This window comes from Talpa occidentalis, unplaced genomic scaffold (genome assembly GCF_014898055.3).
Source record: "Talpa occidentalis isolate TD23 unplaced genomic scaffold, MPIMG_talOcc4v2.1 talOcc4.16, whole genome shotgun sequence".
Classification (NCBI taxonomy): domain Eukaryota; kingdom Metazoa; phylum Chordata; class Mammalia; order Eulipotyphla; family Talpidae; genus Talpa; species Talpa occidentalis.
In genome coordinates, this window is record NW_023601653.1 from 23602404 (window position 1) to 23615460 (window position 13057).

At 37.7% G+C, this 13057-nt stretch overlaps 1 pseudogene; it reads left to right on the forward strand.

The window, feature by feature from the left end:
* Window positions 1-2955: 2955 nt before the first annotated feature.
* Window positions 2956-7896, forward strand: LOC119248214 (proteasome subunit alpha type-2-like; annotated as a pseudogene).
* The last annotated feature ends 5161 nt before the right edge of the window (window positions 7897-13057 follow it).

Sequence of the window (13057 nt, forward strand, 5' to 3'; positions counted from 1 at the left end):
GCCCTGCTTTGAGCCAACCCCATTTGGCTGGTCATTTACCCATAAGGGGATGGGTAACTTCGGGTGCTTGATTTGGAAACTATATTCTTTGTCTTTTCCTTATTGCACATTAATTGTTTTAAAGTTCCTTTCAATTAAAGGTCTTACGCACTAGAGCATGTTTTGTCTTAATATTTGGATGGCAGAATCTATTTAGAGCAGGTGGGTTTAGGGTTCTGGGGTACCCCTCTCCCCTGTCCTATGTTCTTTGTTAGTATAAATTCTAAGCTATGTCTTTGTTAGTATAAATTCTAAGATCCCTGGATCCTGGAGCTTAAGCATTTTTATTGAGTAATGTTTGTATGGTACCTGTAATTCCCATGTGTTGGTTACAGATTTTAGAATTCCTATATGCTATTACTGGAAGTTAATTGCGTGGTCACTGAAATTATTACAGGTTGAAAGAATTTCAGTAGTGTAGGGTAAATGATTGTCAGGCTTTTCTGCCCTCCCACCATTAGGATTGATGATGGATCCCTACGGTCCTGAATGCATGCCTGATGACGGGTACCTGGTGTAGGGTGTGGGCATACATAGGTGGGTACACCTGGGCTGAGACGGGGCTTATAAGGGCGGCGTCACTGGGACACCAGTAGAGCAAAAGAGATACCAGAGACCAGAAGGGGAAAGAGAGAGAGCCCAGAAAAGAGTGAAAATTCGCCAGGGGCTGGGAAGCTCACCAGCCACCCCACACCCACCACCCCTCCCCTGCCTTCTGTGTACCTGGCAAAAACCCAATAAAAGCCTGAAAAAGCCACCAAGGGCTCCAGGATTCCTCCTTTACCCGTCTGCTCCAATCATAGAGAAACAGCACTGTGCCCTTCCTGCCACTGCAAGTAGCTATGATTTTTTTTGTAGTTTTAATTTTAATTAACTAATTAATTTTAATATTTTTATTGAATTAATATTGGTTGACATCATTGCTTCTGTAATAGAAGCGTAGGATTTCCCCCTTCAGGTATTGTTGCCACAGTGCACTTCCACCAAAGACCCCACAGTCCACCTGCCTTCTTTTCCACTGTTAGGTTTCAAAGGTTATGTTTTTTAGTTTCACTTTATCTGACCCTTTATTTTGTTTTTCTGAATTCCACATATAAGTGACACCTGTTTGGGGGCATTAGGGCTATTTCTATTACTTGCGTAGCTGTGATTTATTGTATAGTGACAACATATTGGAATAACTGGTCAAAGATTATTTTCATTTCTATTTTTTTCATTTTTTCTTCCACTTCAGTAAGTGCCATGGAAAATCTACTAAGTACATAAGCTAAACCAATGTGGCTAATCAGTTTTCCTCTGCCTGATAGATAAAAAGCATTATACATCATCTAGAGGCAATCTTGACCAAGAAAAATTATTTGGGGAAAAAAGTCACAAGATATGTATATAGATTAAAATGACATTCACATTTGAACAAAAGCTCCTAAGACAGGTTGGATCCTTAAGTTTTGTTTTGTTTCATTTTCAAGTTACAAAGAATCTTTCTTTACAGTAAAATCTTTACATTGATTTTTTTTCTGGAATATTTATGCCATGATGTTTCTGTAAGCTGAGTATATAAAACATAGTGAAGAAACTATCCATGGGAAAAGTAAATGCTATTATCAGTTTGAAGTTTAATACAATCATGTATAATCATAGCATAAATCCTAATGTAAAATAACCTTTAAGGGTGTAGCTCTTATTCTGATTGTGTTCTTTCTGAATTATAAATCCCTCACTATAATGAACATGCATATCATCATATTTGTAAATTAGCAGGTAACATCAACTCAAATACAAAGAGCTTATTCCTGGTCTTTAAAAAATTAAATCAACTTTGTATACTTCCACTAATTGAAAATTAAGATAAAAGAATTATGTTATTAAAAGTGGATCAACCTCTTATGAATTAATTGGAAAAATACTGTTTAGTCTAATTTCAAAATATCAGTATTTCTAATCCAAAATAATTTTACTTATAATTAAATTCTCACTGCAATAATTAATGTGTAATGTTAATAAATAGCTCTTAAATTTTTAATAGCATGTTTTAAAATTATCTTATATAGGGATATATTAAAATAATCTTAACTTTCTTAAAGAAAAATACCTGCCTTATATATCATTTTTTATATACTCCTCTCTCTCAACTCTTTGCTATAATACTTTGCTTTATATCTTTAACTGAATTCTGTCCACATTCAAAATGCTACTAGGCATGCCATATTTTAAGCACCAATGATAGAAATGACTTTTTCTATTTCCCTGTTAATATTTTTAGAAATCATTTAAGCATCACTTAAGACTTTCATCTGTGACCATTCTCTATGTTGCAGGTTTTTTTAAATAATAAATTTCATTTTTATATTCCCCATACAATTGCATGTTGCAGGTTTTTATTAGCTAAACTTAAACTATCACAAAGTAACCTGGGATTATGAGCATGTATAAAACTTGTATGAGGCTAATTATCGATATTTTTTAAGAAGCAATGGATTTGCTTATATATTAGAAACATATGTGCCTCTTTTGGGAAAAGAATCTGAAGCCATTGAGAGATAAGCAACTTTATATGGCAAAGTAGTAGAGACACTGAAAGCCTCAACTTAACCTCAACTTCAAAATCGCTTCTAAGGTATGTATTTGGGCTTCTAGGCAGTCCATTGAATTGTCTTCCCATCCAGAAAACGGCTGTTGTAAAATTTTGCTCAATTGCTTAGATATACACAATAGCATCACTTTAGAAGGAAAGTATCCAGAAAGATTCTGGCTGTTCAGATATCTTTAGAAAGCTAGTAACTCTATTATTTATTTCTTCTAAAAATTATAACGGTTAGATTTGGGAAATTTGTCAAATGTTTTCTAGTTGTCCGTGGCTGAGATTTGATTTTAGCTTCCTTATGACCAAGTTAGCTAATCTTAGCTAATTGCTTCATGGATGATGGCAAGAAGAATGAAACTGCCAGTTCAGAGACTAAGGGTTTTTATACTCAAAGCATAACAGCTAGTGTGAACACCAGCCTTCCTTGCCCCCCAAGTCCAATTGGTACAAAAATGCTGCTGGTCTCTCAGTTCCCTTAGTCAATGAAAGGAAACAGTTTGAGGAGAAGGAAAGTAGTTTACTTTGTCAACATAATGAGGAGGGCATCTTTGTGTCTGAGAGACCACTGGCCTGCACTTTGGCAGAGGACAAGGGTATTTATCCAAGATTACAAGGGAGAAGGGGGGAGTGGACAAGTGTCAGCATGCCCATCCTTGCAACGTAAACCTCTGGAGGTTTTGGTTGACACCATCTTGCTTTTGCCAGCAATTGAAATGCTATCTTCCTAGTGATGCTCTTTTTCCCTCAGAATGTAAGAAAACAAATTTTGTTAAGCAAGAGGGTAACTAAAGGAAGTGGGAAAGCTTATCTGGTGGGACAGTGTAGGGTAAATGGTTTTCAGACCTTTGTGCTCTCCCACCATTAGGATTGCCCTGGCTGATGGGATTCCTGCAGTTGTTACATTGTTGCAAAATGTCTTATTTACTTCTGTGGGCCGTGGGAGGAGTATTGGGATAGTCACAGAGAAAAGCAGGAAGAGAGGCAGGAGAGAGAAGCAGGAGAAGAAAGCTAGAAGAGAGAGAGAAGCCCTGAGTGAAGACTTGCTGGGGCTATGGAGGCCTTGGGATCCTGGCAAATCCTTCATTGCCATGTCATCATGGAACTGAAATGGAAGGACCCAAGTAGAAGTTGCTTATGTAGTAGGTTTATATAGCAGCTAAAGGACCCACTACTTTTATGGAAAGCAGTAAGCAAGCTTGATTTTTGTCCCAGAAAGAGAAACTTTTTTTTTTTTTCCTCAAGGTGAGTTGCTGCAATTGCAACCAAAATACCTCTAAACTTTGACAGATTAAATTTGTTCTTAGGTATAAATTAAATTTAATTGTTTCGAGTAAAATTTAAAAGCATTGATTTCAAAAATAATTGTACAAGAATATCCTTGGCACACTATTTAAAATAACTTAAAACTGGAAGAATCAAATGTCACCAACAAGAAAGACTACAGATAGATAGGTTGTGATTATGCATACTACAAAATCATACCCAGCAATGTAAAAACTAATGAACTATTCATACATGTGAAATGGATAAAATTTAAGAGTATTATGTGAAAGAAAAGATGCTAGATGACTGCACCCAAATCAAGAACAAAAAAATAAGTTCTGTATGATATCATGTACAAAAAAAGCAAAATTAATCTGCAATGATGGTCGTCATTAAGTCAATTCTTTTGAAGATGAGACATTGACTAGGAAAGGGCTTGAGGGAACTTCCTGGGGCCATGGAAATAAGTATTCTTTGTCATGTTCCCAGTAGAACTGCAGGAGTGTATAGAACTGTCAAAGCTTATTAAACTGAACACATTAAAAATCTGTTCTATTTTCTCAGTAAAGCAATCCTGTCCTTTCAGATACCAAAAAATGAAAGCGTGGACTGTTTCTAAATATTTTAAAGGATGTATTAAAGTGGAAAGAGCATGGAATTAGAGTTGTATTGCTTGCATTTGAGTGCTGTTAATCAGATTTGAGCACATTGTCTAATGTCTCTGCAACTCAAATTTGTCATCTCCAAAATAAGGATGGTAATATTTTCTTCATATCATTTGTTCATGGGTTATTATAGATTAAAAGTAGTGATCTATGTTAATAAAGAAAGCTAGTTGGAAAAGTCTACACATACCTAGTTCTTACAGAAATTTCTTACATTTTCATTATAAGTGTAAGAGTATTTGGAATTGATTAAGTTTTGTGTTCATATCATTATGGTTATTTAAATGAAATTATTCTAAGAAAATTTATATTTTGTTGAAAGTCAAATAGGCATTAATTCAATGCCTACACTTCCTTTTCCCTTGGAAAAAGAAGTATAAAAGTGAGAAAGAAAAACTCACAAAGAGGTTTTTTGTTTGTTTGTTTTTAGAGTAGACTCTGAAGAAAATTTCTGATCCTCAGTCTAGTAATCTTTTCCTTGTATTTTGATGATTTCCCATAGATGTGAATGATTTGTATCTTTGCTCACTGCATTAGTCTCAGGAAACATTAGTATATGTCTTCAGTGAATCATGGTAATAAATATTTTATCAGTCCTGAAATATTCTATTGTTCTAATGTTGCATTGTGACTTAATAAATCAAATTAGAAGCAAGTTAACTAAGTTAACTTTGAGGGTCTAAAGTTTTATCAACATTATTTTCACAATATAGGAGACAGTATATCATGAAGACTGGTTTCATAATGTCTTAATTATTGATTGAGAAAGGAAAGGTGAACCTAGGTGATGAATAGAATTTCCACTCACAAATTTAAACATATGTTTTGGTACATGAATAAATGTGCAATAGTTATTGACAGACACTAGATCCATAATACAGTTCCAGAGTTCTTTTTTTTTCAAGATTTATTTTTTTATTTATACAAGCACTGGGTACAGTCAAGCACGGGAGGGTGAGAGAATTCACCAGAGCCAGAGGGAAGAGCAGAGCAGGCCGACTGACAAAATACACTGCTGAGGGGAGCAGCAGAAGCGGCAGGAGAGGTCTGCTCGCCATTTGGGATCCTCGCCAGCGGCCACAGCTTCGCAGCCCAGTGCTCAACCCCTGCACCACCAGGGGAGGTCCTCCACAGAGTTCTAATGTGCTTTTCTTCTTCATAGTCTTGGTAATTTCTTATATCCAGTTTTTCCACAATCCAAAACAGATTTTTTTTTTTTTAAGATTTATTTATACAAGCACTGGGTATAGTCAGAAGTGCAGGAGGGTGAGAGAATTCACCAGAACCAGAGTGGGGAACAGAATAGGCAGACTGACGAAATTATCTGCTGAGGGGAGAGGTCTGCACACCATGTGTGACCCTCACCTGTGGCCGGGATCGAACCGGTGCTGCAGAGGCTGCAGGCAGCTTCCGCATCCCGCTGTGTCACCAGGGGAGGCCCCAAAACAGATTTATAAATGGCAATACTCAAAATACCACAAAGCAAACCAGTGAATGGGTGGTAAAGAAAGTTCTAACACTCTAATCATATGGTTGGCTGCCCTGGCAACCAGCCCCATCCCTAAATACTTCCCCAGAAGTTACCTCATTAACATAATAGGAGACACCTTTAACATTTAGGCAATTGCAAGGTTTTTGGGAGCTGAGTCATGTACTTTGGAGAAAGACCAAATATATATGAGAAATACATACTCTGGTCATCTAAACGACCAAATATATTTTTCCTAGATTCACAATAATGTACCTATCTCTTATTTTTTGTTATGTAATATTTTACATATGTAGCAGACATTGAACAGCGCAGTTTTACTGTGCTATCAATAAATTTTCACATACAACTGATCATCTAAAGGCATCCTTGTCATAAGATACACTTCATAATAGACCCATGATTTTATGGATGTTTTTGTATATACTTTGAGATACTGTTATTGCATCTAAATAAATCCTAGATAATTGCCTCAAAATGACTACTGCAAGAAAATATGTATCTTGAATGTGTCAACAGAAAGCTAAATATTTGCTATAATACAGCTTCCTTAACTTCCATATGGTATATTTCTTTATAAATCTGATTATTTCATTAAAGTGAAATTTATTTTTGACAGGTAAATTAAAAAGTAAAATACCTAAAGGTGTTTCAGTGTTATTTTTAAGATGATTCCCCTAACTCAATAAATAGAAATCCCTCAGTAAATGTTTTTCCTTGATGATAAAAGCAAAATCAGATTAAATGTTATGAATTTGACATAAATTTTCATTTTCTCTCTTTAAAATGCCTGAATTTCAAACCCAGGTTTCTGACATTCAATCTATGGAACCAAAGAGCTCTTTTGGCCTAGGGATCCTCACCATACTAATAAAGAATGCTTCAGTCCCTATCATTTTCTTTCTTGCATAATCTTTATTATTTTAAAATATTAAAGAGGACTTGAGAATGACACTGTACACACGAAGCATGGCATGTAGCTGGAGGAGCCCCTTTAGTGGGAATTGAAGCCGCACACGGAGTGGTATTAGCAAGAAAAGAAAGAGAAATCTATGGTGTTTGATGACAGTAAAGTGTACACAAAGTGGAACCAATTACCAAGCATACAGGTTTGGTGTCTAGCAGAGAGCCCAGATTGCAAAGTGCTTGTCATAGAGGCAGAAACCAGCTCAGCAATACTATCTTGTTTACAAAGAACCCATGCCCACAGCTCAGCGGGTACAGAGCAGCTTCTGTGATGCAAGCATACAGCCCCTCACGTAGTGGTCCACCATTTTGAGTTTCTTTACTTATTTGTGGTTGGAGAAGCAGCCATATTTATTTCAGTCAGAGCCATCCAGAGCTTACTTGGCCTAGAAAACCACAGACATGGCAAAGAACTATGTCGATGGGGAAACTTTCCTTGAGAAATGATAGGATGAGGGCCTCCCTGGTGGTACAAGTTTAAGACATAACCTATGTAGCTGTCCGCAGCCACTGCAGCACGAGTTCTATCCCCGGCCAAGAAGCTGACTCACATGGCTCAGCAGCCCTCTCCTGACTCAACTGCTACTCCCCTCAGCAATGTATTTCATCAGTCTGCCTGTTCTGTTCCCCACTCCCTCTCTGGTGAATCCTCTCACCCCTCGCCCCCCCACCTCTGGCCTGTAACCCAGTTCTTGTATGCATAAATAAATAAATCTTAAAAAAAAAAATGGTAGGATGAAGATCTGAAACAAGAGGATGCAATTCATACAGCCATCTTAATGAAAGTTTTGAAGTGACAGAAGATGACAGAAGTGGGAATGTGCAGTGGAGCTGGATTTAGGAAACCTTCTTAACTGGAAGTTAAGAATTACTTGGCTTCCACAGCGTAGTAATGAAGTGACTAAAACCTCTGAGATTTTAAATAGTGTCTCTACTTAAACATGTTTAAAGTATGTTTTATTTTGCAGACTTTTTAATACTTATTTCTACATGGTTTAATGGACAAATGTTTTAACAATGATTGAAGCATCGTAAACTGTTAAATACAAAAAATAAAAAATAGAGACAAGGACTGAAAACTTTACTCCTGATATACTTTTGTAGGATTAGAACACTTAACATCAATCAATACCTGCAAAATCGTGTCTTGTTTCTTCTGATTCATGGTTAGATTAATAAAATTTCCCAACAACAAATATAGAGCAAAATATTCTCTTCAACTTCCTGTGGAACATTCACTGAATTAACAATAGGCTGACAAAAACAAAAATCAAGTCTAACCAAATTCGAGTCTAGAGTTTGAGCCAGAATTTACTCTCTAACCAGAACGGAGTTAATCTACAAACAAAAAATTATTTTTCGATATTATTGTTACTTTTAGTATTCATTAAATACAATAGGGAGGGCCTGGTGGCACAGGCGCTTGAGAACCCCACTGTGAAGCATCTGCAGCATCTGCAGTGCCAGTTCGATCCCAGCCGGCCGGGCAGAAGAGGGTCCCACATGGCGCAGCAGACCTCTCCTGTCTCACCCGCTGCTCCCCTCAGCAGTGTATTTCGTCAGTCTGCCTGTTCTGTTCCCTACTCTGTCTCTGGTGAATCCTCTCATCCTCCCGGGCATTTGGCCTGTACCCCGGTCCTTGTGTAAATGAATAAATAAATCTTTAAAAAAAATAAAATAAAATAAATACAGCAGGGGGCGAGTCATCAAAAGGAGTTCAAGAATTATGGATAGCAGAGACAGAGCTCACTTGAGAATAAACAGCATAACAGCTTCTACCTCATTATTCACTAAATCTTCCGAGACAGTTCACCATCTTTCACATATGATTAGAGAACCAAGTCCTTTTACTACACATCTACCCTGAAATGTAGATAATTGAAGCCAACCTACTTCTCAATTTGAAATATTGCCACTGTTTTAATTATATTCTCTTTGGAAACTCCCTTTGAAATTTTAAACAAAAGACAAAGTCATTACATGAGGAAATGACATGTAAATTACACATTCATATTAAATTATGTTCATTTCAAGAAAAGCATGTTCAAATGTCCACGTCTCAGTCTAGGAAGAAAAAATATTAAATTTGTTCTAGTTATCGCTGTTTTAAATAACTAAGCCTTATTGAAGTAATAAGATTCTCAGTGTTTTTTCTACTGAGTGATCATCCACGAAACATCCTCATTACATTTATAAAACTGCAAATTAGTGGATGATAATTATTAGGTTAGTAGTGAACTCTGATAGTGAATAAAATCTAGAATTTTACTCTAATTTCAACATATGCAACTACAATCTTTACCTTAGTAACTAGTCTAACAACTATTATGATTAATCACTTGAAAAGATTCAAATAGCATATTAATAACAGTTTTAAATAACAAATATTTAAGCAAAGTGAGGGGAAGTAAATACTCTTGCTAGAAACCATGTCATGCATGTTCAACTGAGAAATGACAGGAATATTTAATATACATTGTTTTGTTGCCAGTTTGGGGGTTCCTGGATTTTAGTGGTTCCTCAGTTCTTGACTATGGTGTGAAAAGAAATCATAGTCATGTCTTTAGCAGAAGCAAAAGGTAAGTTTATCTAGAGACAGGATGAAATGATGCCTGGAAAGAGGTGCAGGCGAACAGTCCGAAGGACAACTACAAGGGAATTGTGGGGTCTCTGCTGAGAACTGTTCACTCTGCCCCTTCCTGGGGTGCACTGCACAAGGGTTCCTCCAGGCAGCAGTTTCTAAGTCGCTCCCCCTTTTACTGTGCTCCCTGGGTATAGTTTTATCAGCCCAGGCAGCAGATTGTGGCAAGGGAGACCGTATGGTCTGAGTTGCCCAGATGTCAACCAGCAACTTCCTTCACTTGTGAAGGGGAAAGCTTTGAGGGGTTTTTAAGGTATTGCTTGTCCTGTATAGAGGAAATGCCTTATAGTCCAAAAACAAGTTAATTTCAAGGAATCCCCTCTCTGCCTGCTTCTTGCTCTCCTCTGGCTTTATCCCTACCTGGGGTGGGGAGCTGCCTTTCTTCCCCCTGGATATTTCATGCCTCTCCCTGAACGTTATCAGGTCTGACAAATGTTTCCTGGCTTCCTGGGTTTAGTTGACCATTTAATTTTCTTTAGGCATCACCCTGCCTGCCCTAAATGTCTTAACAGTTTATTCAAACTACTGGCATGTATTTAGAGGGTTTATCTCCCTTCAAGACTAGAATATCATGTACCTACACAGCAATATGAAATCCCAGGTTTAAGACATTTATTAACTATGACCTTTATTTTAAAACTGATTCATTAGATGTTTTTGGTTGAGCTATTGAATAATGACATAAAAGCTTCTATAAGAAGATTCTTAAAACCCTTATTTTTAAAACACAATATATATTATTTTTCCAGATCATGTTATTCCTCTAGTTAAATGTCTTATCAAGTCTTATTTACCCATCTTCCTATAATTCACGATATCCCCCACCTTGAAATAAACCCATTTATGTTCTATTAAACATAACTTCATATTCTCAACTTACATATGATTGCAGATTAGTGAAATTAGGTATCCAAATATGAAAAGTATGGAACAATTTTTCCCTTTTATTGTCACCTGCAACTGGCAGTGTGGTTACTGATTTAATTTCTTCTACCTTTATAAGTTCCCCTTTTACTGACACTTCGCTGGATTCAGCAGACTGGATGACTAGGTAGGAGGACCTACCTGGTAGGGAATCCAAAATCCTAATTCCCCTGTTCCTGTCAATACATGGCTGCCGACAGTGTGCTGGGCAAGGGACTATTGAGAGGTCACACGGAGACCATGCATTAACTAGATCCATCCCTGGTACCTCATAAAGTGCAGTCATTTATCTCTCACGATATGGCAGCATTGCCTGCTGATGTACTTTGCCTGCTGCTGAGCCAATGAACCCAAAGTTAGCCCTGTTAATCAGAACTTGACTTGCACTTTTACTATGTTTCATGTTGGAAGCTTTCTTCCCTGGGTATAGGACTTTCTGACCAAAAGGCCAAAACAGGAACAGAAAACAAAGATTTGCAAAATTACAAATGTGTAGCTGGAGGTAATCATGATGGAGAACATCAAGCCTTGACTGCTGGATAATAGGTGCCCAAGAATCTACAATTTTCCTAGTGGAGTTTGCCAGAGGCTTCTGATGCTGTGGTCCTCTAACAAAGGCACTTCAAGTACCAGGAGATCCACACAGCTGTATGACCCAGGTAGTAGAAGTGCTTACACAGCTTTCTGGTCATGCCGCTTCATGCTTTGTTGTTGTAAGTGATCTGTTCTTTTTTTTTTTTTTTAATATTTATTTATTTAGGCATACAAGAGCTGGGTGTAGACCAGAGGTGGCGGGGAGGTGGGGGTGGGGGTGGAGGGTAAGAGGGTGGGGTGGAGGGGTTGAGAGGATTCTCCAGAGACAGACTGGGGAGCAGAAATGGCAGACTGACTGAAATACACTGCTGAGGGGAGAAGCAGGCGAGACAGGAGAGGTCTGCTGCACCATGTGAGTTAGCTCCCTGGCTAGGGATCATGCTGCAGTGGCTGCTGATATGTTCATAGTGCTGAGACTTAACCCCTTGTGCCACCAGGGAGGCCCAATTTGTAAGTGATCTATTAACCTTCCTTGTTATATGGTAATCAAGGAATACAGTATGCTTACTCCAAATTTCAACAGACCTACCGGTCACTGTACGTCTCTCTTATAAGTAGAAGTTTCAAGGCTCAATAATATGCCTTTAACTTAGAATTGAGGTCCCAGTATATCCTAGATAACCGAACCCCTAAGAATATCATCAGTGAGGCAGACTTTTGAATCTTTTAAAGGTTTACCTCCCTCCCTCTCCAGAGTTATGTGTTACTAAGGCAGCCAGAGTATTTGTGACTACTTGTTGTGTGCAAAAACCTAATATTCAAGAGAACATACATATTGTTCCAGTTCCATTAGACAATATCATGACAGAGATCAGGTGAGTTAAATATAACCCAAAGGCAATTGGGTTGTCCATTCCAAGTGAATGTGAACTTTTGATTGAAAAGAACAAATCAATAAGACATACCAGAAATTGTTTTAATGTACTTTAGCTAAGACACCACATCCAGAGCTGCAATTATGATTGAAGATTCTCCGTGGTTGAGTTTGTGATAATCCTCTTTTACCTGCCACAATCCATACAATTCTTACAGGGACCTATCTGGTGAATTAAAGAGAGTTATGATGAGAATTGCCATCCTGGTATTCTTTATGCCTTTGAGGGTGGGACCGATCTGTGTCATTTTTATGGGTTCCAATATTGTTTTTGATTTGCCATTTCAGCTTGATTTTGCAGATCCAGGAGCATGCACTAGACATTTAGAGCTGCTATAACTTCTACTGCATTAAAGCAAGAAAAAATGTGATATTTCTGCCAACTGCAGAATGTGCTCACTGAGATTATCACTTGACAATTGGCAAAAGCACCACCAGCTCCATGAACCACTGAACGCACTGTGACATGCTATCCTGGGTCAGGCCCCTTCACATCCTTATCTAACAAGGGAAGAAAAGATAGTGCTTTGAACACCCTCGACACATGATCCTATCAGATTTGTGTCAAATCATCTGCAGAAGTCAGGTATTTCTCTTTTCCCAATGATCACAAGAATTAATGCCTGCAAATCCTTTGAGGAAGGATGGGAAGAGATATATACATTGCCATTTGCCACATGGTTCTTGTTTAGGGACAGATTCTGGGTCTGATAAATGTTTGAGGTCTGGAAAGAGATATGGGATCATGAATTTTTATTGTGGAATCCTATCTCAGGCTCTGCTCACCAATCTTGAATCTCTTTTGAGATTCAAATAACAGACTGTTGGCTACTCATCTATATTGTCCCCAGTACTTATTCCAAAAGTGTTCTATTTATGGACACCATGTGTCAGTCTAATCACCTCTCCAGACTTGCTGATTATTGTGAGAATTACACCAAGTCTTTTGCTGATAGTTAAGTGGTGCCACCTGGCCTCTATTATGCCTGGACCCTATCATCCCCCTTGCTGCTTATGA